The 27,367-nt window shown below is 41.4% G+C and overlaps 1 protein-coding gene across 1 annotated transcript in view; it reads left to right on the plus strand.

Moving 5' to 3' along the window:
- Adgrf4 (adhesion G protein-coupled receptor F4) overlaps positions 1–9,630 on the plus strand; it is a 38,663-nt gene extending 29,033 nt beyond the window's left edge. The window contains exon 10 of the mRNA XM_040729346.1: positions 9,279–9,630. The gene's annotated coding sequence lies outside the window, so the exon portion shown is untranslated. The remainder of the gene's footprint in view (positions 1–9,278) is intronic.
- The last annotated feature ends 17,737 nt before the right edge of the window (positions 9,631–27,367 follow it).

Genomic DNA, 27,367 nt, shown 5'->3' on the forward strand with positions numbered 1-27,367 from the left:
CCAGACAGGGGGCAACCACGGGGCTAGGGCTGGAGAGGATATGAGTACATGTGGGAGGTGCTTGCTTTCGGCAGGGAGGAACATTGGGTCTCTTCAGAAAGGGATGTGAGAATCAAGCAGACATTGATGGCTGACTAAGAACAGATCAGCCTGACCCATGTGGACAGCCATTGTTTGTCATAGGGAATTTGTCAGACTGGAAAACCCAGATTCCTTAGGGGTTTGGGGATTGTGTTACTTATCTAGACAGAGATTGGTGGCATTGGCAGCATTGAGGATCAACCCTCCTGTTTCCCTCCTAACCCTAGAAAGGGAAGCTTTCTAACTGCACCTCCTTAGGTTTCCTGGTCAAAGGAATGGAAGCTATCTCTGATCCTGGGTGGAGATAGACATTTTGATCTACTGCAAAGCTGGGCCTGTTAGTCACCTGGCCAGGAGACCACTCCTGAGGACGGCAGTTCATTCACCTAAGGATGTTCTGAAGAGATGGAAAATAATTGTCTGTTAAAGAGATAATGTACACATCCTTCCAAGAAGCCCATAATCTATGAAGCCACTGTCAGGCCTCTGGCATTCAGCATGCCCACTCTTCTTTCAAGCGTTTCTTTATCTTTCCTATCTTTTTCTTTCTGATACTGGTCCAAAGCCTAAGTCAGTTTTCCCGACTCTCCCTCTTTCTTGAAAGCCCCACCGGCTTTCACCGTAAGTGCTTGCTGAACTCCATTGCTCAGTATGGAAGCTCTCCCAGACCCTGACTCCAAAAGCTTTCTCTCTTCTTCGTCTCCACACCCTTCCCCTCAGAAGGAGCCGGGTGTACAAACTGAGGACATGAGTACTCCACGGCACGGTTTGAGGGGAGGTTTTTATTGGAGAGATGAGGGAGACGACAGCCAGAGGCTTCTGGGAGAATCCAGAGCAGGGAGAGAAAGTAGTACACCAAATATGACCAGGAGCATAAATTGGGCCATTGTGTGGGGGGGGCGTAATAAAGAGAGGAGGATCAAGAGAGAGGGGACAAGAGAGGAGGACCAAATGGCAGGGTGATATAGGAATGAGAAGCCGGGCAAAGGGAAGCCCATGAGCTGAACGCATTTAGAGTAGAGGGGTCTGTGAGAAGAGCTGAGAGAAGCCACAGGTCCTGAGTGAGCCTGAAGGCCTATGGACCCTTCAGTACGCCAATACACACCACAGTCAGTCATTTTTCCTGAGTTTCTTTTGCACCTGACACCCTGCTGTTTTTTCCCTCGAATGAAATTGTTCTGAAAGCCTCCTTCTAAGTCATCCTCTAAATTCTTTTATTAATGAGGCCAAGAAACCATGAAAGGGAGCCCCAAAATTTCCTAGTAATATTTGGTCTTGGTCTTTTATGTCATAGGACAGATAGTGAAGGATATAGGACCAATTTCTGTTTTAGAGGGAAAAAGTTGATTATATATAACTGTGATGGCTATTCTTGGTTGTCAACTTGACTACATCTAGAATGAACTAACACCCAAGCAACTGGCCACACCTGTGAGAAACTTTTTCTGAATTAAATGACTTGAAGTGGGAAGACCCACTTTTACTCTGGATTATCATCATCATCATTATTATTAATTTTTTAAAATGTGGGAACATCCACCTTTAGTCTGGGCCATAACTTGCTAGCAGCCTGTATTAGGGACACAGAAGAAGGAAGCTTGCTGTCTTTGCTGCTTGCTCTTGCTTTCACTGGGAAGTCCATTCCTTCACTGGTATTAGAACCTACTTCTTCGGGATTCTGGCATACACTGAAGATCAGCTGAGACATCCAGACTCATGGACTACACAACTACTGAACTCTTGGATCTTCATTCCGTAAGTTCTGTTCCTCTAGAGAACTCTGCTAGTACATAACCAAGCAGAAAACCGTGGAGCATGAGCTTTAGACAGAAATATCTCATCCCTGGTCAGCCCAGCTTGAAGGTCAACTTTTCTCCCAGGAGTTCCTCCTTCCTGGCAATTGTTATCTTTGTGCACAAGTCCGAGGTGGAGTGGATGTGGTTCTATTCCAACTCTTTAAAACCAAATCCATTTTAGCCAGCGCGTGGTGGCTGGGGGATGTGTCGTCATCACCCATCTCTACATTTTATCTTTTTCTTTAAGAGGTGTAGTTCCAGGTTTGCAACACAAACACAGCTTATAGGGGACAGCTTTTACTAGCTCTTCAAGAGATAGTGTAATGATCTGTCCAGGGAGTGGGGAACTGGTTTGCACAGATTCAGAATGCTAGACCAAATGGATAGATAGCTCCCCTGAACAATGCAATCCGGGTGTGGTGTTCACACCCATAGCTTCCTTGGAGAAGGACCTGTTAAGATTTCATGTTCTCTGTGCAGGATACGATGAGTTGGCAACTAACAGATTGTAGTTGATATCACACCCATAGCTTCCTTGGAGAAGGACCTGTTAAGATTTCATGTTCTCTGTGCAGGATACGATGAGTTGGCAACTAACAGATTGTAGTTGATAAACATTTATTGAAACTCATTAATCAGGAGATGATCAGGTGTGTTCGGAATGGTATCACCCTACTCTACATACAAAGGTATCTTAAGACAAGGTCATAAATGGGGTATGAGAAGCAAAGAGCAAGCTGAACCCCTAAGCTTCTGGAGCCAGGGATTTGGGGAGGAGGGTAGGTGTCAATTAAACAATATGAGCCAACGGAAAAGAAGTCAGGATAGAAGACATATAAATGAGCGTGTTAAGTCTCTAATGGGTGACTTGGGGAAGCTAACTTGTCTGTTTGTGTCTACTATTTTTTATTCTTATATAAAATGAATACTCATATGCCTTGCTGTAGTGTGGGAAGTGAAGAAGGTGATGGCTATGAAAATGCCTGCACCTGTGTGTGACACGCTCTAGAAGTTTTAGCAAGGTTATCTCCCCCATCCTTGTCTGAGTGCGGATGAGGGTAGAAGTGTTGACTTTGGATAGCAAGTGAGATGGTAGAGAACATCCTCTCTACCCCCCCCCCCCTTTCTTTGCTGGGGATTGAACCCTAGGTCATGCACATGCTGAGATGTATTTGATCTACTCCCCCAGTTCTAGTAGGGGCAGTAGAGTAAGGAAATCAATGATTTCCATATAAGGAATTTTATTAGGTTCAAGGGCAAGAGCTAATGGGGGTGGTGGTGGGGTGGTGGTGGTGAGGAGTGGGGGGCTGTCTCTAAATACTCTTCTAGTATTCCGGCCTAGTCATGGGGTGTTAGAGAGGAAGGTGGCTTCAGGCAAAGGCCACCTTCTTAAGAAAGTGAACAAGAATATCTGGACCTTAGCACATGCTAGTGAATCCATAATGGAACCTCACACTACAGGGGGAAATTCCACTCTCTAATGTGTTACTGATTCTTTTTATACTACTGTGACCTCGTACCTGACAAGAGCAAGTTAAGGAAGGAAGGGGTTGTTTTGGATCAGAGTTTGAAGGTACAGACAGTCTTGGGGGGGATGGCGTTGTTGGGGCAGGAGCAGGAACTTTATGGGTCACATTTTATCTGGAGTCAGAAAGCCAAGAGAGATGGATACTGGTGTTCAGCTTTCTACTGCTAATGTTTAAAAAAAAATCTCATTTAGTGTGTGTGTGTGTGTGTGTGTGTGCGCTCGCGCGCGCGTGCGCGCATGAGAGAGAGAGAGAGAGAGAGAGAGAGAGAGAGAGAGAGAGAGAGAGAGAGAGAGAGAGAGAGAGAGAGAGAGAGAGAGAGAGAGAGAGAGAGAGAGAGAGAGAGAGAGAGAGAGAGAGAGAGAGAGAGAGAGAGAAGAGAATTAATTATTGGGAGCCATTTTTTTACTCCTCTACTGTGGATCCCTGAGATGTATATCAGGTTCTCGTGTTGGGCAGTAGGACCCTTTATTGATGAGATTCCTGAAAAGCCCCGGAAGAAGGTTTTTATGCCAACATCACTTTATCTCATTCATATTTTTTTAAAATGTCGATAATATGGCAGATTTTTGTTTCAAGCATTTACTGTTTCAAAGCCCATCAGAAAGGCTAGAAGAGTAGATACAGACAGACAGACACACTGCACAGCGGCTGGGAATGCGGCGATACTGCAGAGCCCTCCTTGAGCAAGTGTAAAGGAGCACTTTCCCGCAGCTATAGGGAGTGAAGGCTGCAGCTGCGGCTGATGGCTCATCACTTCGCTTCGTCCTCCTGAGGCAGAAGGAAGCCTCCTCTTTCCGTAAGCAGCTGATCACTTGGCAAGATATCACAGACTGAAACGGAAAATAAAGGGCTTGCTCTGTCGTTTCTGAAGGAACACATGGCTACAGAGCCTCCCTCGAGGTCAGCGGATGCTAGCATGCTGCAGCATAGCTCAGTCCTCCTGTTTCCTCCTCCCTACACTATGCTCCACCTCCCCGAACCCTTTCCGAAAAACGACTGGTTTACTCATTTCCTTGATGTTTGAGTTTTTGTTTGTTTTCTTTTGATTGTGCTAGATATGTATCCTCTGTGAAATGGACAGCTGGTCAAGATGATTGCTCATTCTGTAGTCTGACTCTTCACTCAAGTGATGGTGTCCTTGGCTAGACGGAAATTTTTTAGTTTCATGATGTCCCATTTATTAACTGTTGTTCATGTTAATGTTCAGAGAGTCCTTTCCTGTGCCTATGAGTTCATATTCCCTACTTTCTCCTCTATCAGATTCAGGGTATCAGGTTGTATGTTGAAATCTCTGGTCATTTGGAGTTGAGTTTTGTCAAGATGAGAAATAAGGATTGCATTTCATTCTTTAACATGTAGCTATCCAATTTGACTAGCACAAATTACTGAAAATGTCCTTTTCCCAATATTATATTATCAATCTCTTTATCAAAAAAATCAGATGACTATAGGAGAGTGGGCATTCAATTCTATTCCACTGATCAACGAGTCTGCTTTTATGCCAATACCACACTGTTTTTATTACTATAACTCTGTAGTATAACTTGAAATCTGGGATGTTGATAGCTACAGAAGATTTTTTTTAATTGTTCAGAATTGGTTTGACTATCCTGAGTCATTTTTGTTTCCTTGTGAACTTTAGATTGTTGTTTAAATTTCTGTGAAGAATTACAATTGAAATTTGATGGGGATTGTATTGTTAAAGAATTAATACTAAATAGTAATTCAAAATTTAAGAAGACTTCTAAAATCAGACAAGAGTGAAGGAGGAGGAAAGAAAGAAATAGAAGCAAATACATATGCATTTATTTAAACATAAACCCATGGGATGATTGAAAGAGAAAGTAGCTGTCCTATAGGTCAGAAGCAGGAAAGGTAAGGCATGAGGCAGTGGGTAGGAGGTGTGTGAGCATCTTAGTTCCTTTATGAGAGTTAGATTGCCATAAATTGAGTGGGTTAGAACACAACAAATTTATTATTTAAAAAATCTGGAGGTTCTACCTGGGTCTCACTGGACAGCTCAAGGGGTCAGCAGATCCAAGTGCCTCTTAAGATGCTGTCGGGATTAAGAGGCTGTCAGGGAACCAGTTTTCCTCTTCTTTCTGGCTTACAGAGTCCACCCAAGCTCATTGTCACTGGTCCACCATCTTCAAGCCCCAACAGGGGTTGAATCTGTCCTACACTCAGTCACAGTGACTTCTTCTGTAGATAAATTTTTCACTGCCTCATTTTTCTGCCTCCTCTTTCTCTTTTAGAGATATTCATGATTATGCAAGGCCAACCCAGAACACGCAGAACAATTGCTCCATATCAGAATCTTTAATTGCATCTGATTAAACAGTCTCTCCTTCCAGGAAAGACGCCCATTTACAGTTTCTGGGAATAAGACATGGACGTTTTGGAGGAAGGAGGTGGAGGCTGATATTTCTCTATCTCCTACAGAGTATAATTGATACTATAACTTATTAACTTTTATTTTTTATTTATGTACTTAGCTTGTGTGTATGTGCATACATGTCTCAGGGGTCATGTGTGTGCCATGGGGCACATGTGGTGGTCAGAGATCAATTTGTTGGAGTATGTTTTTTTTTCTCCCTCAGTGAGGTGGGCCCAAGGGAAGGAACTCTGGAATCAGTCAGGCTTGACAGCAAGCACTTTTACTCGCTGACTCATCTTGTTTTGATCCACGTAAAATGAACAAATCAGAAAGGGCAAAGCAAACATAAAGAGAATACATGACAGGTATATTTTATATGATTCTGGACGTGCAGGCTTCAATACAATGTATGATCAGTTGTATCATTTACAGGAGATAATGATTTGCTGTTTCATAACTTGTATAAAACCATTAAGTCAGTTGGTCATATAACTGATTCAAGTTACGGCCCATGATCAGGTGTGAAAGCTGTACACATCTTTCCTTTTTTTTGACTTGTTGTCTCTAATGACTAAGAGTAAAATCTTTGCTGTTACCACATGGCTATCAAGTGTTCTTTTCAAGTTCTTCAAGCTCCTTGCAATTGGGAAGATTAGTAAGAACCTGGGACATTTAACTGCTCAAAGCTGTGAGCTAACACTCATAGTAAGCCGGTGACTTCAGACTTTGTCAGCTGTGGAAATAGAGAGAAAGCCAGATTGGCTGGGGGGTAGTAATGGTAGGCAGTCTCTGGACGTTTGCTACTGTCATCCTAAAAAGAAAAGGATAAAAACTCATTGGTTAAGGCAGGATGGGGGAAGAAATATGGAACCAGAGATAATTAAGGCAAAGAGCTGTCTTTTATTCTTTTGGGGAGAAGAGGAGTGTTGGTTACTAGAAATCAAACACAGGGATTCATGCATCCTAGGCTAAGCTACATCTGTCCCAGCTACCTTTGCATTTTGAGACAGGCTCTCTGTCAGGGGTCCATAAAAATGGTTCCACTTCATCATGACTTAAGATTAGAGATTTCAAATCCACTATTGCTCTTCCAAGGTTAAACAATGGGATATTTGACCTAAGGAGTAACTAGTGGATGTCTTACTTTAACAAGAGGCTATTTGGCCTAAGGTGTGGCTATTGTGTGTCTTTCCTTGACAACAGAATATTTAGTTTGGGGTGTGGCTGCTTGATGTTTTGTGTATTGCTTGTTATTTGTATCTTGGTAAGGAAGTCTTTTGCCTTCCCCCCTTTTGATTGGGGTATATAAGAGCTTTGAATAATAAACTTGGGGTAGATACTGGAATTTACCAGGTGCCCTCCCGACTCTACCTTCTGTCTCTGTCTTTTCTTTTGTATCACTAATATTTCTACCTGCCATTTTTTAAAATCCATACACTTCCCTCCAAGCATGAACCAATAAGCGGGCAGACCCAGCTGATGTTGTTGCTCAGAAGTGTGGGATATGACAGTTCTCACTAGGTTGCCCAGGCTGGTCTTGATTTTGTGATCTTTTTGCTTCGGTCTTTGTTTGTTTGCTTTTCCAGACAGAGTTTCTCTGTGCAGCCCTGGCTGTGCTGGAACTCTCTCTGTAGACCAGGGAGGTCTTGAACTCAGAGGTCCTCCTGCCTTTGCCTCCCAAGTGCTGGGAGTAAAGGTGTGTGCCACCACCGCCAACCTTGTTTCAGTCTTTTAAGTAGCCGAGATTACAGGTTTGTTCTGCCGGTTGTGACTTACAGTGCTGGAGTTCCTAGTGACTACTGGGTAACCTAAAGAAGCTACTTGATTTTGTGGCGCATATTTATTTGAAGAGACTGAAGGTTAACATGATGAATTGCATTTAATGGAGTTTGTGGTTTTTTAAAGCAAGAGGGCTCAGGACATAAAGAGGACACACAAAAGATTTACTATGACACGTTAGCCAGTGTAGTACAAACATCAGGAATGAAAGGATCGGAAAGCAGATTTAAGAATTCATGAATTGTGGGAATCTTTCATTTGGGCCAACCTGAAGCTGTGTTCCTGGGCGACGGTCACTCATTTTTTGCTTTAGAATAAATTGTCTTTTACTCCTTTTGAGGTGAGGTATGTGTTTTGGATCAGCAGTTTTGGAATCTGATTGTGGGAAATGGAGTATTCTTGTCAAGGGGAGGTGTGTGTTTTTTTAAATTATTTTTTTATTTAGGTTAGAAACAATCTTGTTTCACATGTCAATCCCAGTTCCCTCTCCTTCCCCTCTTCCCCTGCCCTCCACACCAGGTCCCCCAGTCCCCCACACAATCTCCACTCCGATCACCAAGGAGGGTGAGGCACTCTATGGTGGATCTCCAGTGACTGCCATTTCATCCAGGGCAGGGCCTAGGCCCTCCCCCAAGAGTCCCGGCTGAGAGAGCCTCTCATATTGTGGCATGGGAGGTGTGTTTATAGATGGGTGATGCAAGTCCTTTCTCATTCCACTGGGAGGGTGAAACTTACCCGTGAGTGTGTCTCTTCCACCCCATTTCGTTTACTGATGTCTTTGAAGACTTCTGTAGATGTAGACATAGTGCCAACTGTGCTTCTCTTTAGAACAATCAAGTCTGAAGGTACTGTTGAGTTCCCAGAACATACAAGTGTGGAATTTAAGTAGGAACCTTGTTTCATTACCATAGAGAGAAAACATCTGATTGGTGACGCCTTGCCAAAAAGGGGACACTATTTTATATTGTTGTCATGACAAAAATTAAAGGCACCTAGCACAGTAGACTCTGGAGTCCTTTCTCACCAACAGGTATTCTTTGGGTACCTAAGACTTGCTGAACTCTCGGTGTAGCCTGTGGGCTTGGAGCAGACTCAGTGAGGAAATAGTGGAAAGTGTTTAATATGAAAACAATGACACCCCAAGGGACAAAGGCTGTATGATGGAGAATGCTGAAATTCACCTCCCATTGACATAGAATTTAACGTTCATTACACATCAGTAAGTGAGAACATAGAGACTGGTTTACTTCACTGTCATTTTCCTGTAGGCATTTTGAATTTTAAAATTATTTTTAAATGAAGATTGTGTATATACTACAAGCAGGACCACTAATGTCCTACACAATAATAGATGCTTTTTATGCATTTATATTGGGAATATACAGAGGGCTGAGTGTTTATGTTTTGTATTTCTATCTTTGTTGGCAATTGCAAATACCAAACATGGGATAGCTGAAGGATTTAAATTCAGTGGTTCCAGAGCCCTTTGGCCTAGTTTTTCTCTTGTATGTAAGTCTTTCTCTGTCCCACAATCCCTTGTGATACCAATTATGCTATTGATTGACTGTCAATGATATGGACCCATAGGGGGAGGTCATCTGGATTCATTTGTCCTATTTTAAGAACAAATTATAAGTTGCCTCAGTTGGTGGTGTCTAACTCTTCAAGTTAGCAGAGAGAATGTATTAACAGGAATCAACTCTGCTTATTTAACAGGTCAAGCTGGTCTCTGGTGTCCATGGGGACGCTTGAGGCGAAGTCGATTACATTGAGATGTGTGGAAATAGGATCAATAATGTTCAGTAACTGAGGAAGATTACCAGGAGTCAACGAAGTCTATCAGAGAGGCTGTGCGGATCCACACCCAAGACTGTCGACACTTGGCGGGTGATGGAGAAAGTCTAATTGTGGCCAAGATGAATCACTGTGCGTGGCTGTCACACCTCCTTTCGCCCTGTTCCATTTTTGGATCAGTCTAACTTGCCCAGCAGAGACTGTCTAATTTAAACCCTGACTTACCTGAATCAAAATGAGTCAGAACTTGTAAATAAAAGTGCCCCAAGGACAGGAGCTGCTTCATTTTTCTCATAGCTTCCCTTCTCAGAACTGAGTCCTGAATCTTGTTCGTGTGTCAGAGAAATGGTACATGCGGCAGGACTGAATTTAGGTGGCAAGGGGGAGAAGTAATACCACATAGGTAGAGCATTTTCCTTGACAAGAGGATACAATAGAGGCTACTTAAGATTTATGACGATACTTATAATCATGTACTGATTCTTCAAAAGGGGAGACAAGAGGGGCTTCAGAGATGGCACAGTGGCTAGGAGTATTGTTGCCGTTGCAGAGGACACAGGTTCTGTCCCAGAACCCACTTGGTTGTTGGAAAACAGCTGAAATTCCAGTTCTAGAGGATCCAGTGCCTTCTTTTGACCTCTGTGGGTCTCACTCACATTTGATGCACATACACACATGGAAGCAAAACATTAATGCATATAAAATACATTGAAAAATCTAAAAAATAATTTTAAAAGCAGAGAATTACTTAGTGGGTTAATGGGAATGAACAAATAAAAAAGTATAAGATGACATGAAACTGAGAGGAATATGCGATGGGAAGTCCTGGGGGAGGTTAGAAGGAGATGGAAATGCAGGGTAGATATAATTAAGGTGTATTATATACAGGAGTGGAATTTTCTAAGACTAAATAAAGAAATTGATTTAGGAGAGCCCAGCCTACTGTGATGATGTTGTAGCTAGGAAGGTGGATCTAGGATGTGCAAGAGAGGTAGTTGAGCAAGCCAGAGGGAGTCAACCAGTGTGCAGTTTTCCTCTGTGGCATACTTGTGCCACCGATGAGCTCTCAAATCAAGGCACGGGGACTTAATATTAGTTATTAATGCTTGGCTGTATCTTATGCCTGTCCCACTGGCTCTATAACTTGAGTTAACCTGCTTCTCTTCATCTATGTTTTGCCTCGGGGCTTTTTACCCTTCTTTTATTCTGTACATCTTACTCCATGTCCTGCTGGCTGGTGGCTGACTGGCTGGGTGGTTCAGTGTGTCTCCCTTTTTTCTTCCTCCTCTCATTCCCTCTCTTTTCCTCCCACTTATTCTCTCTGCCCACCAGGCTGCCTATCCCTCTACTGCCTACCTATTGACCATTCAGTTTTTTATTAGACCAATCAGGAGCCTTAGGCAGGGAAGGTGAAACGGCAACACATCTTAACATAATTAAAAAAGGCAACATAAACAAATGTAACACATCTTTGCCTAGTTAAAGTAATATTCTACAACATTCTTCCATGGACTCTGCTTCAGTTTATGCCTCAAGATTCCTGCTTGAATCCCTTCCCTGATTTCCTTTGATGGTGCTCTGTAAAGTGTAAATTGTAGTTGATTAGGGGGTCTAAAGAATGGCTTGGGAAGCTGGAGATAGCTCAGCAGGTAAGATTTTGTATTGCTTTTCTGCAGGTCTCACAAGTTTAGTCTAACTGATCTAGGCCGATGGCTCACAACCTTCTGTAACTACACCTCCAGGGCATCAGATGGCCCCTGTAGGCACCCCCACACACACTTGAATAGCTCCTTCATTTTGCATGTAATCAAAAATTAAGAAGAAAATTTAAAAAATGGAGTAAAACTTCGTAAAAACATGTCCTTCCTTCTGTATTTTATGTGAAACAGAGAAAAGATGGGAGTAGAAGTGTTGGTTGCAGAGCTCAGAGTTATTAGGGTGTCTAATTATGTGATTCTAGAAAAAAAGAAGACTCAGAATTGCCCAATTAGGTTTTAGTCATCCTGACACTGTACTCATTGCTCACCACACTGTTCCTGGTCCAGTACAAGTCAAGGACATCCACAGAGCTCTCATGTGGCACTCATATGACCTCTCCACAATTTTTACTGCAATACCCAATCCAATAATAATTTCCCAATTCTAAGTCAACAGAAATGATCGTTTTCTCCACTTTTCCCTCCTTTTATGCTGCGGATACCTGATTTACTTTGTTCTATGATGTGCTTACAAGCATAGTGTGTTCTATGTTTTGCTGACACCTTTTGCCAAGGATTTTCAGGTCCCTAAGTCTACCCGTGGTGTCTAGTAATTTACAGGGCTCCAGTGATGCTTACTCTGTCACCTAATCCCTAAATGCTGAGAGCAAGGGACAGTGAGTGGGAAATGCAGTGTTGGGAGGGAGGCCAAGGCAGGCCAGCCCTCTCCATGGCTTTCAGTCAAGCTTCCCACTTTTTTGAGTGGAAAGCAAAGGAGTCAAACCAGGATGAAGCTGACAGCCATTACCACACCATAGCTATTCTCATGAACTCATAACACATACTGTCATTCCATAGGAAGTCACCCCAGGAACCTGGGCAAGAAGGTGCTGAGCTAGACCTCACAGTGGGTGTTGTGCTGAGCTAGACCTCACAGGTGTGTTATGGATACATTAGCCAACACAATGTCAGTTTAAGCTTCACTTTGAAAGCTGTTTTTTGAAGATGATTATGCTGACTCCTGAAACACAGGAAAGCTTAAAAAGGCATCAAAATACCACTTAGCAAAAGCAAAGCCATGACAAACATTATACAAATAGTAAGCTCAGATGGACAAAATAGAGGGATTTTTTTTCTTGACTGTCCTAAAGCTATGGATAACGCCACTTTGTAGAGAAAAAACAGACAAAGGTGTTCTGTGGTTTCACCTTCAATTTTTTTTCTTGAAGCCCATTTATTGGGAGCATAGTACCCTGAGGAAGGTAATTCACTTTCCTCTTCCTGGCGAGTCAATTTAGTCTTGTCTCTTTAAGTAAATATCCCCTTCTGAAGGCTCCTTGCTTATTATCGTTTTACTTATAGTATTGAATTTTCTGATGACTGCAAGCAATTTTTTTAGCATCCAATTAAAAGTTGAGGCTACTAGGGATGCTGAGAGCACAGTATCTCTAGATCTGCCAATAGGTGGGCAATAGTCACACACTCCTGGTTTTTGCAAAACAAAAACCAAGTGTGCAAATGTGACACTGAATGTCAGTGTCTATAATGCCTTATTTCTTGTCCTATTTCTTTCTGTATCGAACCCAAACAACCTGAGCAGCTCATTTTCTCTCCTCTAAAATTAGGTTGCACTTTATTTTATGTTAAAAATAGGAGAAAAAAACAGACAAAAGACAACTTCTTCCCATCATCCAGGAGGTAAAGAAAACATGTTTATATGTTTATTAATTGTAATAGTCAGATTAAAGAATATTTTATAAAAGTCCCAGTATTACATTTCCGTGGTGGGAAGTTCTTTTTCTGTGCATGAGTATAAATGTTGAATGATCATTGTGAATTACAAATCAGTGGAACTGTAATTAAAAAATGTACCCGGAAGGTTCAATATTTCACGAGTCATCCAAGTATAGGGCTTGTCTACTTTTTGTTATTCCAGGAATATTAGTCCATGTTTTGAAGCTAATAGGAAGCACACTCTAGGGATTCAGGTATTACGCTGGCCTGTCCCTGTCACCTGGCAGTATGTGCTCAGGCAGTACCCTGGTCAGCCCAGGGTTCCAAGGTTATGTAGTTCGCACGCAGATGCAAAGGACCCCTTTTAAAGAAAGACCCCCACACTTCTACTCTCTTTCGCTCTGTTCCCCGGAAGGGCAGACAGGACTTTTCCTGTCTCCCTCCTCTCTTCTGTACCCTCTCTGTCTCTGTCTCCTTACAACTTTTCCCTTTCCTTCTCCCTCACTTCCCCTTTCTAATAAAACTTCCCACTCAAGCTCTGTCTGCCTGACGTGTTTGTCCCTCGCACACCATGGAATCCGCCAAGGTCTCCCATACGCTTTATTCCTAACACACACTAAAAGTAATATTCAACAAATTTACTGAAAATAGCATCTAAAAGATTCTCTAAGCAAGACAGAAGGAGAGCTAAGCTGCTAAAGGTTCTTGATGCCAAGCACGGTGACCTGAGCTTGAGCCCTGGTGGAAGAAGAGAACTGACTCCCACAAATCATTTCTTGATCTCTGCATGTGTTCTGTGCACACACGTGCACGCACGCACAAGCATGAATAAATAGATATAATAAAAAATTTAAATACTCTCTAATGTTCCTTCTGAGGAAAAAAGATTAACTTACGACTTTTCAAGTAATACTGTTTTTACATGTGTGCATTTATAAATTATTTGGGTGCTGTGTTTTCCTGTGATATTATTTCTCATTTGTGGTTTTCATACTTCCTATCACAATGATTACATAAGACACATCTAGCTGATGCATTTTTTTATGCTTGGGTATTATATTGTCATTGAACATTTCTACTGCTTCTAATTTCTCTCATTATTGTGAACACACAACAAATACCGTCCTGCAGTTTAGAATGCACCTTGGGAAACTTCCATCTTTGAAAACGATTTAAGCTGCCTTAAGATTCAATATGTAATAAGCTCTGGTAAATGCGCCAAGTATGCATGAAAACTGTTTTTTTTCTGCAGTTAGGGAGTGCAGTGTATGATGTGTGCCATTGAAGTCAGCTTGATCATTCTTGCTATTCAACCTACCGCATTTGCACCGTCCAAAACAGCATGCCATCTACATGGACCAGAGGGATGTAGCTATGTTAGGACTGGTCTGTATTTTGAAAAAAGGAGGCCATAATTTTCAAAACCATATCTGCCCTAATTAAATACATTTAATAGTTGTGTCAGCTTGATACTGTTAAGAGCAGTTTCAAAGGAAACCACAAAGACTGAAAAGCATCTTGATGTTTATGAATATCAATAAGGCATTAATAAAATTAGCTATAGTGTTTACAATCAACTTACATAGTATTTCCATTATTGTTAAAACCTGTATGTCACTTCAAGTTAGAAACGTTGTGAAAATTATTATTATTAATTTGTCCTGTAAAAAATGTCAAGGTCAATGCAAGTTAACACATCTATCTAAGTTGATTGTGATGAGCTTTTTCTTTGTAGGTTGAAAATGGAAGTTATTTACATGTAGTGGGATACAAGTGAGGAGACACAAATCAAGCTACTGGGTTTTTATGTTTGATTATTTGGTATTTGACAGACATTCTTTTTGGTTCAAGACTCTTACATTGAAGTAAACAGTATAGTAAATACTTGTAAAAATTCAACTGCAACTCAACCAATGGACATTGAAACAAATCTAGACAATCTGATTCCCTGCCTTCTGTTTCTTATTGTATAAATTAGTGTCACCAGAAATTTTGGGGAGCCCCGTCATGGACTAGGGAAATTGGTCTCTATGCTGACTAGTTTTACGTCAATTTGGTACAAGCTAGAGTCACTCCAGAAGACAGAGCCTCAGTTGAGGACATGTTTCTATGAAATTGGGCTGTAGGCAAGTCTAAAAGGTATTTTTTGTTGTTTTTCTTTTGTTTTTCAAGACAGGGTTTCTCTGTGTAGTTCTGGCTGTCCTGGAACTCACTCTGTAGAACAGGATGGGTCCTGAACTCAGAGATTTACTTACCTATACTTACTGAGTTCTGGGATCAAAGGCATGCTCCATCACTGCCTGGTATGGGTAAATTCTCTTAATTAGTGATTGACGAGGGAGGATATGGAAAATAGAGAAATTGCATTCAAGGCGTGGGAAGTTCTTTTTCTGGTGCGTCCCCCAGGCTGCTAGAGCAGGTTGAACAAACCGTGCAGAGCAAGACAGTGAGCAGCATCCTCCATGGCCTTTGCATGAGCTCATGCCTCCAGGTTTCTGAATTCCTTCAGTGATGGACAGTGATGTCAAAGTGTGAGCCAAATAAGTCCTTTCCTCCCCAGGTTGTTTTGTCTTGGTGTTTTATCACAGCAATAGTCACCCTAATTAAGACAGTGTCCTATCATTGGGATTTTAGTCTTGTTGATAAACTTAAAAATGGACTCGTTTCAAAGAAAAAGACCAGGGCAAGCCAGCTATGAAAAGGGGTGGGGTGTGGTTTCAGAGAAAAATTGAGAAAGTCCAAAGTTTTAGGACAAGCATGCTTAGGAAAGAGACAAAAAGGATAAAAGGGAAGAATTAGAAAACAGACAGGCTCCGTTGCTGCTGCATGATGGGATCTCTGTAAGAGACTTCACAGAGAGTGGGGTTTCTGGGAAGGAAAGTACATTATGTTATTAAGGAGGTAACTATTCCTCCCACATTCTAGCAAGGCAGCTTTCCTTAGGGGTGGTATCTTAGCTAGTGTTAATCCCAGTGAGCAAGAATAAGACCACTACCACAATTTTGAGTCAAATTTGAAGCAAGCTTTAATTAAATACTGGCCAGGATGATGGACTTTGGCCAGGTTCATTCTGGGGTTCCCAGAAGAAGGCAACAAGTCACATTTTGCAGATGCTTTAAAAGACACACCCATAAGGCTCTGTATTTCCCGACTTGTCCAATCAGAGGCAAGCATACATCCTGACGCACTTTCTGCCTATGTACTTCCCACCTATGTTTGTTTAAGAACGTCCAGTGTAGTTGGGTCAAACAAACTTGTTTAAGGGAACAAAAACATGTGGCTTGTTATGTCACATAAGCAATAGCCTCTGGGATTTCAGGAACCACCTGTCCTTGGGCAGGGGGGCTTACCGGTACTGACATTTTTGTTTTATGGATCTCTTAGGCATAGCAATTAAAACTTAAAACATAACTTTGTCTCTCACACTAGGTAACTGACAGTTCCAGCTCATTTAACTTAAGGAAGGAAACAGCAGTATACACTGTTTTAATATTTGGAGCAGACGGGATCGGCATGTCTCCACACAGCACCAGAGGTAGATTCCAGGAGGGAGGGGTCCATCATCAGTGATGGCCATTTAGGGTCTTGTAACATTACTCCTTTAAGAACAAAGCACTCCATCCCACAATGAGGCATGCTCTCTCAGCCTGGACTCTTGGGGGAGAGCCTAGGTCCTGCCCTGGATGAAATGACAGACTCTGGAGATCCACCATGGAGGGCCTCACCCTCCCTGGGGATTGGAGTGGAGATTGGGTGGGGGTCTGGGGACATGGTGGGGAGGGCGGGGGAGGAGGGGAGGGAGAGGAAGCTGGGATTGACATGTGAAACAAGCTTGTTTCTAATTTTCTAACAATGAATTTAAATTAAATTTTAATGAAAAAATAAAAGAACAGGACACTAAGCTGGGTGGTGATGGCACACATGCCTTTAATCCCAGCACGCAGGAGGCAGAGGCAGGTGAGTTTGAGGCCAGCCTGGTCTATAGAGTGAGTTCCAGGACAGGTTCCAAAGCTATACAGAGAAATCCTGTCTTGAAAACAAAATATCAAAAACAAAAACAAACAAACAAATAAACAAACAAAGAGTAGGGCACTAAAATCTTCTAGGAGATAGGCTGATATTGGTGATCTTTGAAAATCCCAAGTACCACATCCAAAACTGACTAGGAGGTACTAGCTTCTGGAGAAGAATTTCAACAGCTTGTGTATAGTCAGAGGCACTCTTTCCTGAGGAAGGATAGCAAGGGACTAGGATTCAGAACTCTCCTCTGGCATTCTTGCCTCCAGCAGGACATTCCTGGAACTGTGGCGCTTTTGGGAGGTGAGTGCCATGGGGGTAGGGTCTCTTCCCTAAGCTGCCTCAGCAGTCTCTACCTGAAGTGCGTGTTAGTGTGACTTAACATTCACATATACTGATTGGATCATTTTCACAAGACAGTCAAGACTTTTCAGAAAGAAAATAAAGAAAATATTTTCAGAAATAGAATAGTTTCAGGAATAAAGAAAAGCACAGATAGTCTCAACAGAACTGATGCTGTCACGAAGTCATGAGAAAATCATGGTCCTTGTTTAAAATTCCAGTAAACCTGAAGTTCTAATCTAAAAGAACTAAAATATAGTTTGTTTCGATAATATGTTAAATTATTCTTTGGAAGTTAAAGATAACCAAAGAACATATCCCAAGTCCAAAATTTTAGGCTATGAAATAACATTTCTTTTTCATTTAGGAAGTCATTTGAGACAACACAGTCATGTTATTCATAGATCTGCCATAGAAAAGTAAAGCCGTCACAAACTTGGAATTGGGAATGCCCCATTTTCCATTGTTTAGAAAAAGCTATTTTATCATGTCTCTAACATACCTTCATTTTCAATTTACAAAATGTATCTTTACTTATTGCTCAAATTGGAGGACAATTTAATCACATCTTAATTAAGTATTTTAGTTAATCCCTCAGGCAGTCTGGTTATCAGTAATTCTTGCTTGCTGCAAAAAATATTGAGATAAACACATAAAATGTTACATCAATTTGTAGAAAACAGAGTACTGCAAATCAACCAGTCTCATGACATTTGGTAAATTGATGTTACCCTATAATCCTAGAAGTTATGTGGGCACCTGTCATATTTACTACAATACAGCAATATATTTTATCTTGTTTTACTACTTTAAAATCTAAGTTAAATTTACCTTTAGCAGATACAAAAGCATAAAAATTGTATATATTAGCTAATAGAATACTATGTGAAATTTTGGTATATGTACAGCATCTGAAAATGGATGGAGGAGAAAAGTGGAAAATAAAATCCCTTCCCAAGCAATTCAATTTTTGTTAACAAAATGCTTTTCATAATACCTATTTTAAATTTCAAATTGAGCTAGTTGCCACCATATATGAAAATTAAAAATCCACTCTTCAGCTAGCATAGGCTCCTCCGTAGCATACTGTCTAGATCCTGGGTCGTTCCATTTAATTGTGGCTAGTGATTCTGGTGACGATTACGTGGCTCCAGCATCTCCCAAACAGCGAGGGTCAGTCCCCCCATTGCAACCGGGCTCTCCTTAGGAGCTCCAGGTCGGCTACACACTGGCAAGATTCAGCTGTTTTTCATGACACCTTCATATCTTTAAAACCAATACCATATGGGTGACTCTTAGGTTACAAAGCTTGGCTGCCAGCACAAAGTACATTCTTATGTATGAATGCTTGGAGGTGCAACTTTACTTACTGTCTTATCATGCAAGCATTGTTTTTAAAGCTTACCTTTCATAAACCTTGTTTTCAGGACATCAAAATCCATCATACAAAAATCCAACCTAACTGAAAATATCTTGGAGACCTATTGTTGCCTCCTTGATTGGTCCATGACACATGGCCACCTTTAGTCAAGATGGCAGTGAAGACTCATGACATTTGTGTTCTCCATCCCTATCAAAGATGGCTGCCAGTCTTGTGACTGCTTAAAGATGGTGGCAAATTATGTGTTGCTTATATTCCAAAATAGAATCATGCTACACAGTTCTTTTAAGGTTGCACATGAAAAGGTTTTTGGCTACCAACTCTGTTTTAAGAGTTTTGTTAACTTTATTTGCAAATTTTTAAAAACCATACCCAGTAAAATAAACTTATAAATCTTGAGGTCTAGAATGTTCACATAAACCAAGCCTATCTTTTTTTTTTTATTCTTCTGTTTTGCTCTCTTCTCCCTGCCACTATGTTAGGTGACTCACTTGACATAGGTCATACAAAAAACTCTTAAATATGCTTGGGTCTAGAGAAGGGAGAGCCATGATCCAACTCAAGAGCCAGCTTTCCAATGAAGTACAACAAACAGCATCGAACAACTTCAATGTTATCCATACACAAACTATGAATTCCTGCTAACCAGAATCCAATGACCAGAGAGCTCAGAGGTAAATTCTGAGCCCCAGCCATAAGGGCAGGTATGGGAGCAGTGGTGGCAGCAGCAGAGACAGCAAAAATACCTAATCCATTTCTGTCTCAACTCAAGCTTGTAACGAAACTCATGGACACACCAGAAAACACAGACTCATTCACAAACACAAAACAGACAGACAAAACTTTTCAACAACCAAACAGACAGACAAAACCTTGCAACTAACTAGAACCAGGCAGGAAGGCAATGTCTCACTATTTGACCTGAACAGGAGAATGTTAGGGTTCCATTGAACCTCTTACCTGCCCAGATAGGGATTCCCATAACAGAAGAGACTCCGACTCACCAGGAGGCCTCTGTAGATGCTGCTTTTCTTACCATGGCTGCTCACTTTGACAGTCTGCCAACCAAAGGCAGCCTTGGAGCCTTGAAATGTCTCAGGGCACATGTTTCCTGAGGTGGCTCCTCAGCACCAGAGTTCCAGAGTGAAGGTCTGGCTTTAGAATTTGGGTCAACAGTTTGAATCTTGCTGGGAGCCTCCAGAAATGTTAATGCCATTGGTTGAGGATAAGGCTGCTACCACAATTTTGAGCCAAATTTGAAGCAAACTTTAATTAAATATTGGCCAGGACCATCCTGGGGTTCTCAGGGAATGGCCATGATCACATTTTGCAGAGGCTTAAAAAGGCTACTGTATTTCCAATCAGATCCAATCAGAGGAAAGCATATATGCTGATGTACTTCCTGCTTGCATATCTCCTGCCTACATCCAATCAGGAGCAAGCAGACATCCTGACACTCTTCCTGTTTTGTCTCCTGTTAACTTGCAAGGTGTGGTGTTCCTGTTCCTGTTTTGTTCTCACATTATCATCACTGTGGGGAGCATGGCGACATGCATAGCACTGTAGCAGCAGCTGAGAACTTTACATCCTGACCTGCAGGCAGGTAGTGGGGAGAGAGGGGGAGGAAGAGAAGGAGGGAGGGAGAGGGAGAAGGAGGGAGGGAGAGATGGGGAGGGGGAAAGGGTGGGAAGGCAGGATGGGGAGAGAGGGGGAGAGGGAGGGAGGAAGGGAGGGAGGGGGACGGAAAGAGAGAGATAGATGGACAGAAGAGAGGAGGAAAGGGAAGGAGGGAGGGATGGGAGAGAGAGAGAGGGGGGAGACAGAGACAGAGAGAGACAAAGACTGGGCCTTGCATAGGCTTTTGAAATCTCAGCTCCCACTTCCAGTAACACACTCCAACAAGGCTATATCTCCTAATCTTTCAAACCACTCCGTGGTGACCAAGCATCCAAATCTATGAGCCTATGGGGGGCATTCTTATTCAAACCACCACAGGATCCTTCTACATCCTGATATTTATGCTCAGTGATTCATGCTGCTCTATCTTGATCAGAGAACCTTTTCCCAGTGGGAACAGTTAATGAATAGACTTACAACTAGTCAAAGTACTTGGAGAAAGTCCTAACTGGAAAATCTTTACCATCCATCCCAAGGCTCAGGGAACTTATGGAAGAGAGGCTTGAACAAGTGTAGGAGCCAGAAGATGAGAGGCGCTGAGAGCCATTGTCCTCTGGACATGGCACAGCCATTGCCTGGAAGGACACACTGCAGCTGTGGTGATGTATTCCAGATCTGCACAACGATGGGTCCATCAGTATTGCAGCACAGCCTGGGAGGGTTATGCAAAGTGAGGAGTTAACTCCAGCTGGTGGTTGCTGGGGTATGCCATTTTCCTCAACGGTATGGCCACTAATAAGTTTCCCATGTTCCAGTGAATATTTTCTCATTCATGCTCATGCAGGCAATCCCAGTTGAATTTCAGTGGGACATACATTGGAGAGAAGAGGAAGACTTCAGTGGGGGAGGGAGGAAGATGAGAGAAGGTAATGGAGGGTGGATGTGAAAATAAGCCCCCCTCTACATATACTCACATATGAATATAGCATAATGAACATTTCCAAACAGTTTACAAAAGGGGTTTAATTAAAAATATGAACAGTTTACGTACAACCCAGAAGGGAAAAAATCATGCTCTAGTATCATTTTAAGGTTTCTCCTGGGACCCACAGTTATTAGCTGGTTGATTGTCATATTTGACCAGACAGAGATTGGAAGCATTTTGTTTGCTTTTAAAATAAATCGTGAAGGCTGACAGACTCGAACAATTCCATCATTCTTCCCCCTCCCCATGAAACTGCTTCCTGAGGGGTTCCCAAGTAAGATCTGAGTGAAAATGTTAGTCGGAATTAAAGTGACTGTGTTTTAAAATGACATTTATTTCACCCTGCTCACTTTTCTCCTTTATTACAAATCTTTGCTGAAGGCAAGTGTTGCTGACTTGTTCCTTGTGCATCAGCCCCAGAAAGCTAATTGGAAAGAGCGTATATGAATTTCCTCTGCACCCCCCTGCCAGTCTTTAAAAAAAAGAAAAGACTTATTTGCCCAGCACGTGGGAGAGGGGTGGAGGAAGGTGGATCTCTGTGTGTTTGAGGTCAGCCTGGTTGACACAGTGAGTTTTGGGATATCCAGGGCTAGTTAGAGAGATCCTGTTTCAAAATACCAAAAAAAAAAAAAAAAAAAGAAAGAAAGAAAAAGAAAAGAAAAAAGAAAAAAAGAAAAAACAGACTTAGTTTTATTTTAAATTGTGTGTGCATGAGTGTGTGTATGCATGTGTGTGCATGTGTACATGCATTGTGACTGTGTGTGTGTGCGCACATGTGTGTGAGTTGAACGAAGTCAGAAGGTGTCAGATGTGTTGGAACTAAATTTACAGGTAGTTGTGAGCTGCCTGATGTGGGTGCTGGGAACCAAATCAGCACACACTGGAGGACAAGGTGCTCTTAACTGATGAGGCCTATCTCTAGCCCTTATTTTTATTTTTAACTGTGCGTGTGTCTGTATGTGGGTATGTGTATGTTAGTGCCAGTCTCCAAATATGGCAGCAGTGCCACATTCTCCTGGAGCTGATGTTACAGGCAGCTGTAAACTTTTGGATCTGGGTACTGGTAAGGGACCTTAATTCCTTTGCAAGCACAGTGTGTGCTCTTAACCGGAGAGACATCTCTCCATCTTTCTTATCCTTGGTACTTTATATCTCATTAATCACTATATTTATCTATTTATCTGCTGTTTGGGTGAGTATCTTCCAAAGGTGCTGAAGTTCTTTTTCTCAAGTTAGAATTATAGGAGACTATAGGAACCTTAGGAGATAGGGTTCTTTTTTTGTTTTTTGTTTGTTTTTTTGTGAGACAACCTTAGATCACTGGAGGCATGTTGCTGAAAAGGATAGTGGTAACCTAGTCCCATCTGTATTGTGTAAGAGTTTTCCTGGTTGATAAGACACCCATACATGGCTGCTCACCCCAGATAGGAAACCTATGACAGACTAAAGTAGCAATTACACCCAAGTCCAGTTTACTAACTGGAGTGTGGGAGACTGATGACTTAAATGGAAAGACTCAAAAGTAGCTATGTTACCAAAGAGCCCACCTCAACATAGGTGAGATGTGAGAAAGCCAAGAAGCCAGACTGCATCAATTGCTGGTAGCTCTACAGGTCCACAAAGCTCCTCTTGGCTACTTCACAGGTCGGAGTCTCTGCCTCCAGAAGGAGTGTACTGCTTCTATAACCCCTGGGAAGTTGCACCTTCCTCAGATCCGTAGTTGGTTTACATCCTTAGTCTCTTGAGCTTCCCTGTCCCTCCTGGAAGGAGTGTTTCCATTCACAGGAGCTCCTGGGTCATGAATACAGTGATTTAAAAAAAATCTACCATTTGACTGACACCCAGAATGTCTACCACAACCTAGAGCAGTGAGCCCACCTGATCTTGGATTGGAATCTCCAAAATCAGAAGCCAAAAGAAAGTTCCCCTCTTTGTAAAATGATAATCTAATCCTAGGCGTTTTGTTACAGTGATGGGAAACTGCTGAACACATTTGGTCCTTAGCACACTTTCTAGAGACATACACCGGAACCAACAAACACGCTTTGTAACATTTCAACTAGCTAGGAGTTTTCGTCCTCCAATTGCTTCATTTGAGCAAGAAGTTTTGCTCAGCAAAGATCTGTGGCTGAGAGACCAATAAGTGTTTAATTTTTATGTGTGATTGCAGAAATGAAAGCAGCCCTTTCCTTCCACCCCATTACTAGACCTTTAATTAATGACTCCAGGCATTTAGTAGAAGTATATGGGGCTCAAGAAGGAGTAAAACTTTTTTATATATTTTTAGTGTTGAGGATGAAATACAGGGTCTTATGCATGCCATGCAAGTGCGCTATAACTGAGATGTACTTCTAGCCTCTTGGGTACATAATAATAACTTTTAACAAATTAAACTATAATAGCGATTGACATATTTTGCCTGTAAATATAGGTTAAAATAATCCTTACAGATTTAGGTTTTGAGGATGAAGATGTCTCTATACTTATGTGATAAAGAACATGTCTAGGCAAATACAGTCTTTGTATCTATATCTGCACACTATTATGTGGACATATGCATATACATGCATTAGTAAAGATTCCGCATTTAGTACCCACTAAAATGCTAGTTACCCACTAAAATGCTGTCACCATCATCACTATTGCATTTAAACTATCACCATAGCTAGATACTGGGTAGAAAACAAAAACAAACAAGCAAACAACAAACAAACAGTGCATTAGGGAGTAGAAATGTATCTTTCCATAAGATACTGTTTAGTCTTTGTGTTGTCCAATGAAAAAGTCGTCCTCACTGTTTTAGAGTACGTAGAATTTCACTGATGCTCGCTACTATATGTAGCTAATCTCTGCTTCCCCATGTTCCATATTGCACTGAATTTGTAATCATCCAAAGGACACCAGGGTATCATGAATGGCGTATAGCAGTTGTAGCTGGGGACATGATGGTACATGAACAGCCTCCATTCTCACTCTCCCAGTGGTTTGCCAGTGTTAACACACGTTCGTTTCTGAGGAATTCTTTGTTTTCATAGAACTCTGTCTCACTGCCTCAGCATGAAAAATAAAACAAATATATTCTCATATGGCATAACCAAACAGTTTTAATTATGGATGTGTACTCATCAGGGATATTAGAGAGTTTTTAATTGTGTGTGACTAGACTTGAGTTAAAATTCCCAGTGGACACCAGGAAAATACATTTTAAACAAGTCCCATCAGTGATCCTAATACCTAAGATTTTAACCTATTGATCTACTTACAGAATTAAAAATGGATATACTCTTATTGCTCCGTCATTTTTTCAGTTTTAAGTTTTGTTGCATGAACAGTTCCATGGGTTGTTTTTCTGTTCAGGTTCGGGAGGTGTCTTCTTTCCTTCCTTTTTTTCTTTTAGCATCTTATATTCCCAAGATTGGCTCCCAAGTCACTTTATTGCTGAGGATTACTTTGAACTTCTGACCCTCCTGATCCCACCTTCTAAAAGCTAGGCTTACAGAGTGTGACATTCTTCCTGGTATATGTTGTGCTAGAGTTCAAACCTATGTGTGCCAGGCAAACACTCTACCAAGGTAGCTACCTCTTCAGTCCATTGTCCAGGAAACATTTTAAGGGCCATTTGTAATTCTGTTGATTTTTCTTTATTGATTTTATGCTTTTATTTTGCTGTCTTGTATTTTTTTACATTTAGTATTTGATTTCTTCTGTTTACATTGCTCGGTTTCCATCTTAATTCTCGGGATGGAATTTTAGGTCACTAACACGTGAATTTCCTTCTTTCTGCATTATGTTTGTGTCCTTTTGATGAGTATTCCATTGTTTTCATTATGCATCCATGGGCATGTATGCCAATTCTATCTCCTAGCCATTGTTATAGATGCAATGAACATAGATGAACAGGTATCTTTGTAGCAGGATAGGGACTCCTTAGAGTATGTCTACAGAGTGGTACAGACGGGTTGTATGCTGAATCTATTTCTAACTTTTTGAGGAACCTCCTCATAGTGACTGTGACAGTTTAGAAGATCTCAGTTTTAAAATATTTTGACAAATTTTGAAAAAAATGGCATCTTACATATAGGAAGCATAAGTCTAGTCTTGGTTGGTTAAGCTATTTAAAATTGTGTTTATACAGGAATATCTATGAACATTTCTTCAGAGAGCTGGCTTGAAAGACTCTCATCTTTCGGGAGATTTCTCCAAAATGTTTATGTTCCATGTCACATAACTTTTTAATCTAATAGAGAAACAATTCTCCCTTACTTCATAAAAGCATTATTTCAAACAATGCTACATATATCTATCACATTTCTTGTCAATGAACAAAACATGTACCATAAATGACATAAAAGAGGGAGGATCTATTTGAACTCAAGGTTTTGGGGGATACAATTCTTCAAGGAAGGGAAGCATGGCAGAGGAAGGGTTGGGAACTGTGCTCATGGGAGTTTGCAGCTCAGCTCGCTTACATCTCTGCAAAATAGGAAGCAGGGCGACCCTTGCTCCAATGGGAGGAAGGGGCTGGCTATTATGTTCAAGGCCTGCCTCCTAGTATCCCACTTCCTCCATTAAGGGCCCACAATTTCCCAGAGCTGTGACACCAGCTGGGGATGAGGCATTGAAACACACGATCCTGTGGAAGCCATTTCATATCAAGCTATAATGCTGCTAAGCATTTGGTCATTGATTTTTGCCACCAAAACCTGCAATGAGAAACTACTAGGAACCACATAGCTTGACCTAGCATGAGCTTCGTAACCTTTCTGGATCTGATGAAACAGGTATATGTTTTATGTTTGGTTAATTGCTGTCTTAGATGACCACCAGTGTTCTCTTCTCTGTGACTGTAAAGTTCTTATCCACAACATAGTGACAATAACAGCCAACTTCATCACATAATTGCTATGGAGCAGAAACAGAACAATGTCTGTAAACCACCAAGCCCCAGTGCCACTCACAGGGAGGTCTCCCTTCCAGACAAAGGATTGTGGGTGCTTCCTATAAAGGAACAAAACTTTGCTTTCAGTCCTGATACACTATTAAAGGTGTAAGGTGGGCCTGGATAAGTCTGCCTTGAGTGAAAAGACAGCCTTAGAAGAGAAATCATTCAGAAAGAATTGAAGGTTTAATCCTCAGTTATTTAAAAGATTAAATGAAAGCTTTAGCATAAGAAGAGCAAAGAGCAAGTGTATGGTGTTTTAAAGTCTGCAGACAGCCTTAGTCCCTCACTTTTTTGATCAATATGAGGCCCAAGTAACTGCTGCTGTTTTTTTTTTTAATCACTGATAAATTAAGCTTCCAAAAATTGCATCTCTGCTCATAATTCAATAATATGAGCTGGTGGTTTTTTTTTCCCGTAAGGATATGATTGGTCCTTTCAGTCGAGGGGTGGGGAGAAGAGCGACATCTAGAAAATGAGTACGTATTATTCAATAATGTTTATCATCCGCGAGGGTGCAAAGTAACTGGAGCGTTGCCTTGGAAAGAACCAATAAAAAGACGTGACAGATCTGAGCAGACCCGGCTAGAAGCCGGGTTTTGGCAGGCCCTTCTACCCACGGTGAGTTTCAACAAAGGGATGACATAATTTAGAAAGGACACATTCTAGTATCTACTGCCTAAAATCAGACTTGGAGTAGAATGGTCAGTGAGGGGGCTTATCCAGGTGTGATTCATAGGGCAAAGGGACCATGACTTGGATTTGATGGGGGTGAGGTGGAGATGGGCGTCCTTCTTCCCTCCTGTCTTGTCTGTCTGTCTGTCTGTCTGTCTGTCTGTCTGTCTGTCTATTATCATCTGTCCTTTGAGGTTGTAAGAATGAAGAACCAGGTAGAAACTGATCAGAGCCATCATTCTAAATACTGATGTGTAATGTAAGAAGTTATTTTTTTTCCTGTTGAGTTTCTGCCCATATCTATCATACAATGCTTACAAATGACATCTAAAAATGGCATTTCAGATCAAGTCATATTTTTTCCTGAAATACCCTGCCTCTTTGACAAAGTAAATATGTGTTTAGCTGGTATGTTCCTCTTTGTATTTTTTTTAAACCTTGCATGATGTACTTCATTTTTGAGAGGGAATGAATACATTCTGCCGTTGAAAATTCCACACGTGTTTCACACTGGTCATTATTGTCCATTCCGATTGTGCTTCTTGTTGATTGTTATTATTAGCAACCATTATTTGTAGTTATCCTGTGGTTGCAAATCATGGTTCATGATCTGCACAGATCTGT

Source organism: Mesocricetus auratus, unplaced genomic scaffold (assembly GCF_017639785.1).
Source record: "Mesocricetus auratus isolate SY011 unplaced genomic scaffold, BCM_Maur_2.0 Super-Scaffold_100021, whole genome shotgun sequence".
NCBI classification, from domain to species: domain Eukaryota; kingdom Metazoa; phylum Chordata; class Mammalia; order Rodentia; family Cricetidae; genus Mesocricetus; species Mesocricetus auratus.